The sequence below is a fragment of the Procambarus clarkii genome, chromosome 12 (genome assembly GCF_040958095.1).
Source record: "Procambarus clarkii isolate CNS0578487 chromosome 12, FALCON_Pclarkii_2.0, whole genome shotgun sequence".
NCBI classification, from domain to species: Eukaryota; Metazoa; Arthropoda; class Malacostraca; order Decapoda; family Cambaridae; genus Procambarus; species Procambarus clarkii.
Genome location: NC_091161.1, coordinates 36,025,353 through 36,031,239, shown reverse-complemented (window position 1 = coordinate 36,031,239; position 5,887 = coordinate 36,025,353).

Sequence of the window (5,887 nt, the reverse complement as noted above, 5' to 3'; positions counted from 1 at the left end):
TACTAAGCCATTTCCTCTTCAACTGTCTCATGGTACAATGCATGAAGCTCAAGTTACCAAAAGCCAAACTGCTTAACTATACAGGCGACTTTGTGGTCCTCATCAATGGCAAAGACGCCAGGAACCATGCACATAAATGCCTAGATATTATCAGCAGCGAAGTGGAACGCATAGCAGTGAAAATAAACAGCAATAAAACAAAAGCAATGCTCGTTAAAATGAGAACGCAAGACAGACTTACAATACAAGTACATGAAATTGAGTGGGTTACCTTTTTTCAATACCTAGGATTCATAATAGACAGCCAGTTGAAATTCACTCAAGAAATTAAATTTTTCAGCAAGGTTGTAAAGCCAGAAACTCAGCTTTGCGCTCCCTGACCTGGAATCCTTAGAGATGGTGCATAGTTTCTTAGAGACGGTGCATCTCTACCAGTACTCAAAATGAACTACGTTCAAGCAGTTAGGTTACTCATTGACTATGCTGTTCCTGCTCTTACATCTCTTAGTGATAACCAATGGGAGAAACTGGAAGTGTCTCAAAATGATGCTCTCAGAATATTGCTGGGAACACGTATATGGACGCGTCGAGACCATATCATCACTTTTGGCAGCCTCCTCCATGGGAAGAATCGAGTCTAAAGATAATAATTGAAGGATTACCAGTTAAAAAATCAGTATGTGACTCGCAAAGGGTCAAAGCAGTCATAGAACAACAAATGGAAACCATTTCAAAGACCTACAACGACTCTATCTTCACAGAAGGATCAGTTGATTAAATGATGTTCTGCTGGGGCAGCAGTTTACACTAACAACCATGAAGCTTACTGGAGCATGAATAGTGGGTGCTCAACATTGCAAATTAAATTATATGCCCTGAAGGAGGCCATAAACTATACAATTGAGAATAATTTACATGATATCATTCATACCGACTAAATCCTCGCTCCAGGCATTGTTATCCAGTCAACACAGAGATAATATACAACTCCTCGCAGAAATTTAACATAGGAAAAGAAGCCCGTAATCTAGAACTTAATCACCCAAAACTGGATACCAAGTCACATTGGCATAGATAGTAATGAAAAGGCAGACTCACTAGCAATGCCTGCCACTGCTCTACCTGTTGTACAGGTTCAAATTCCTCCAAGTTTCTCACAGATTAAGGAGCAAATCAAGACGAAAATACTCCCAACTATCAAAAGTCGCCACCGAGCCAAAGTAGCGGAAGGAAGATCCACTGCAATATGGTACGAACAAGCCACTGGGTACTATATCAGGCCTCACAAAAAGAGATCCAGAGATATTGCAGTGACCATACACAGTCTCAGACTTTGTTACAAGTGCTGCTGGGAGGTAATAAACTCAATACTTAAAGAGTGTCATATCTGTCATATGCCTGACTATTGATTTATTAAATATGGTAGACAGTGGCTGGCAAAGCACCTCTTTGCATTCTTAAACACCCTGGCAAACACTTCATCCGGCCCTGGGGATTTGTTTGGTTTTAGTTTTACTATTTGTTTAATTACATCCTCTCGGCTAACTGCTAAACTAGTCAGCCTGTCCTCATCCCCACCCACAGACTTGTTCGGCTGAAGACATATTGTTAAGTTCCTTCTTAGTAAATACACATAAAATATTGATTAAAAATATTACTCGTCACCTCGTCATTATCTGTTATTTGACCTGTCTCAGATTTTAATGCACCTATTCTTTCCCTAGTCTTTTTTCGATAATACTGAGAAACGGCTTTAAGATTTGCCTTAGCTTGCCCTGCTATGCGAACTTCATAGTTTCTTTTTGCTTTCCATATCTCTTTTTTAACATTTCTAACCAGTTGTACGAATTTCTGCTCTAAACTGACTTCCCCATTCTTAATCCTATTGTACCACGCTCTTTTTTTTTACCTACAAGGTTCTTCAGATTCTTTGTTATCCACTTTGGGTTATTAGTATTCGACCTATTCAATTTATATGGTATACTACGTTCCTGTGCATTGCTTAGAATACTTTTAAATAAGTTATATTTTGAATTCACATCGAAATCCTCTTTTACGTCACCTATCGCTGGGTTCACGTCTCGCTTCAAGACCGGCCCACCCCTCATGCCCAAGAATTTCCAATCTGTTTGACCCAAAAAATGACTTAGGCTATTGAAATCAGCTTTTCGAAAATCTGGCACTTTAACTGAATTTTCTCCTACAGATCTATTCCATTATATGCTAAATATGATATTTGTGATCACCGTTCCCTAGCTCACTCCCTATTTCGATGTCATTAATTTGTGTTTCCCTGTTAGTTAACACTAAAATATTATTTTCTCGCATTAGTTCCTTATTGTGTTGGCTAAGAAAGCAATCGTCAATTAATTCTAGAAAATCTTCCGCTTCGTTATTCCCTGTTCTGTTAAACCAATTTATTCCACTAAAATTAAAGTGTCCCATGACACAAATACTGCTAGACCTAGATGCTCTAGATATTTCATCCCACAGGTGCCTTGCTTCCATCCTGTTTAAGTTTGGTGGCCTGTCTAATTCCTATTATAAGATTATTTGCTCTTTCGTTTAATTCTATCCAAATAGTTTGTGTGTGTTGCTTGCTCAATTTTGATTCCCTCTGAGACAACATTTCAAATTTTATTCATTGTTTCGTATTATATTAAGTATTGACATTTTGTACCTTATTCTTGTTATTCCCGTTCTTCCACTTGTTCTCTTGGAGGATTTGGGGAGGGGAGGGGAGGGGGGGGGGGGGGAGAAATAGCGTAAGCTAATCTATTCCTTTGAGGTGGATTTTATTGTCTCAATAAACGTACTTGAACTTGTTCACTTCAATCATGCTACTCCTAACTCTATGCCTTTATAGATAATGTAAATTAAGCTTTAACAATCTTCACATGGAAAGTTCCTAATTCGTGGTGTTAACTGTCATTCTACGCATTACACGTTCTATAGTATGGCAACCAGAGCAACTTCATATTCTGAACGAGGCCTAACGAGCTAGATACAGCTGAAGAAAAACCACCAGGTGTTTTATTGCTTAAACTTCTAGAAATATTCCCAGTGACCTATTTGCCTTATTTCGAAAAGTTATGCATAGATTTTTGGTCTTTCAATTCCTACTAATTATGACCAAGATTCTTTTCGCAATCTCATCACCTTCCCTCTGATAACCTGTAACTATCATCATTACCTTGCCTCATAACCTTATTTTTGTCAGTATTAAACTGTATTTGCCGGTCTTTTGATCATTTCAGAATCCTATCTACATCACCTTGAAGTGATTTTAATCCATGCTATTAATACATGGTTGAATATATACATGGTACTGTTACTTCATATATGTTGTTTATTACATGTATGTCTTATATGTAAATTATCGACTTTTATATACTGTTTAGTTCAGGGGTAATTCCACCATAGGAAATTTTTTAGTTGGGAGAGGGGGGGAGTTGAGTTTTAGAGTTTGCTGGCTTAGCAAAATCAAGTCGAAAATAATACAAACTTGCTTCCAGCGCCACAGCTGACTGTCCGATAATAATTTCACTCTTGTGCTCGTCACTGAGCAATGACATTTAATGCTTAAACCAATGGTTCTCAACCTTTTATAATAATTTCACAATCGCCACCCTCGTGTTAAATATAGCAAAGAGAAATGGCACTCACTAATATCACACAACCCAGTTTCTATTTTTGCCCCCATGTGGGTCATATGCCCATGTTGAGAAACACTGGTTTGAATCGATTAAAACACAGTAAATGTAAAAAAAAATCTACTTGACTGTCAATCAAACGATGAATAAGCGAGTTTGTATATATTAGTGAAGATGTTTTTAAGAAAGAATGAAGGCAACTGTAGAGGCCAATTGGCCCATATGAGTAATACATAATACCAGCGAAAATGTACGATCCCTGTTGGTCGAAATCTTACAGCACTCAAACAAACGTTTAACTCCATATACTTCCACACATTTTCCACAAAACTTGGTGGCACTGCAGCCAAGCCCATGGCAAGCCCTCACTCGCTTACCCCCACCATCCGACTAACCCCTTCACCCGGTGCACTTACTGGCTACTGGGACACATGGCAACGCTCTGGCAAGCTGGCTAGCACTACCTGGCCATGCAGCTTGAAACCCATATCAGAATCATCTGACTGTGCGTTCGTCGTAATACTACCAGTGAAGCCATTAATTCCTGACAGGGATGTCACTTGATTTGGTTGGCTAATGGTTTTGATCCAGTTCTCTTTTGGGTATCACATTAATAAGTCAACCTCGATGTTTGCACGGAAAAGTGCTTTATCATATAAATTTAATAATACGGTCTGACTTCTTATTGTGTTCTAGATACAGAATTTGAAGCCTATCGTAAATGTCAGACAAAGAGCGTATGGCGCTTCCTATGTTTAATATGAATTCACGTTCATCATCAATGGAGAAAACCTAAGCGTGTTATTTGTATCAAAGTAAGTAATTATCAAGAGAAGGCACCAAACCGGGAAGGCTATGTAGCACCATCAAATGCGCAGAATAATCAAAGGGCGCTAAATATCACCAAGGATGCCAATACGAGAACAAAAACGCATAAGGCGAACGACATCAAAAGTATCCGAGTCACCAAGAATTCTATTGAGGGACAAGTGACCGTGAGGGGCGGTTGGAAAGCAAGACATACGCTCGTCCTGGAAGTCAGGACATTCAAGAAGGACATGCACGACCGTAAGAGGGACAATGCAACCAGGACAATAAGGAGCAGGGCGGCGCTCCATCAAGTGACCATGGGTTAAGCGAGTATGGCCAATACGCAACCTCCCCAGAGCTGTTTCCCACCGCCGGTTATGGTGGAAGGAGGACGGCCACAAGGAGAAACAACATTTAAGAGCACGTAGTTTGTTACCAGTAACAGACAACCAAGAAGCCTGCCAACGGGTAAGGACGGAGGAATGGATTACCGGGTAAAAGTCGGAATACGGAATACCTTTACGAGAGATGGGACAAGAGCGGACAGCTTCCTTAGCGGCAGCATCCGCACGCTCATTTAAAGACACACCAATATGGCTGGGAACCCAACAAAACTCAACCGACTTAAATTTACTGTGAACAAGAAACAGCCAATGCTGGATCTCGACAACTATTGGATGAACTGGATTGAAGGACCCGAGAGCCATGAGGGCACTACAAGAGTCAACAACAACTTCAAAGGAAGACTGACAACGAGAAAGCAGGAGAATAGCATAAAGGTTTGCTGTAAAAATGCTTGTTTCCGGAGGTAAGCGACACATAAGTGCGATCAGGAAAAACAACAGAGTAGCCAACACCGTCCGCAGACTTAGACCCATCGGTGAAGACAGAAACGGAGCGGGAGTGAGAAGAAAAGTGCTCAAGGAAAAGGCGTTTTAGAACCGTAGGAGGGGTAAAAGCTTTAGTGATACGGGTCAAGGATGTACAAAACCGCGTAAGAGGGACTCTTCACGGGCGCAAAGAAGGAACACGAGGAAAAACATTAGAAATACGAACGGAAAGAGTCCTGTAGGCGAGATAACCGGACAGAAAGAGGGAGGTGGTGAAGAGGAACAGGAACCGCAGGACGGGTAAAAGTTAAAGCACGACAGAAGCGAGAGGAAGGATTTGTAAGGACCGCGCAAGATAGCGAAGACAGTAGCGATCACAGGGGTCTTGGAGAGACAGGAAGCCAGTGTCAACATTCAAGCTAAGGACTGGAGTCGAACGAAAGGCACCAGAACTGAGGCGCAACCCAGTATGGTGCAAAGCATCAAGACGGCGAAGAGTAGAAGGAGAAGCAGACGAGTAAGCAGGGCAACCATAATCGAGCTTAGACAGGACGAGAGAGGAATGTAAAGTAAGGAGAGTGCGCCTATCTGCCC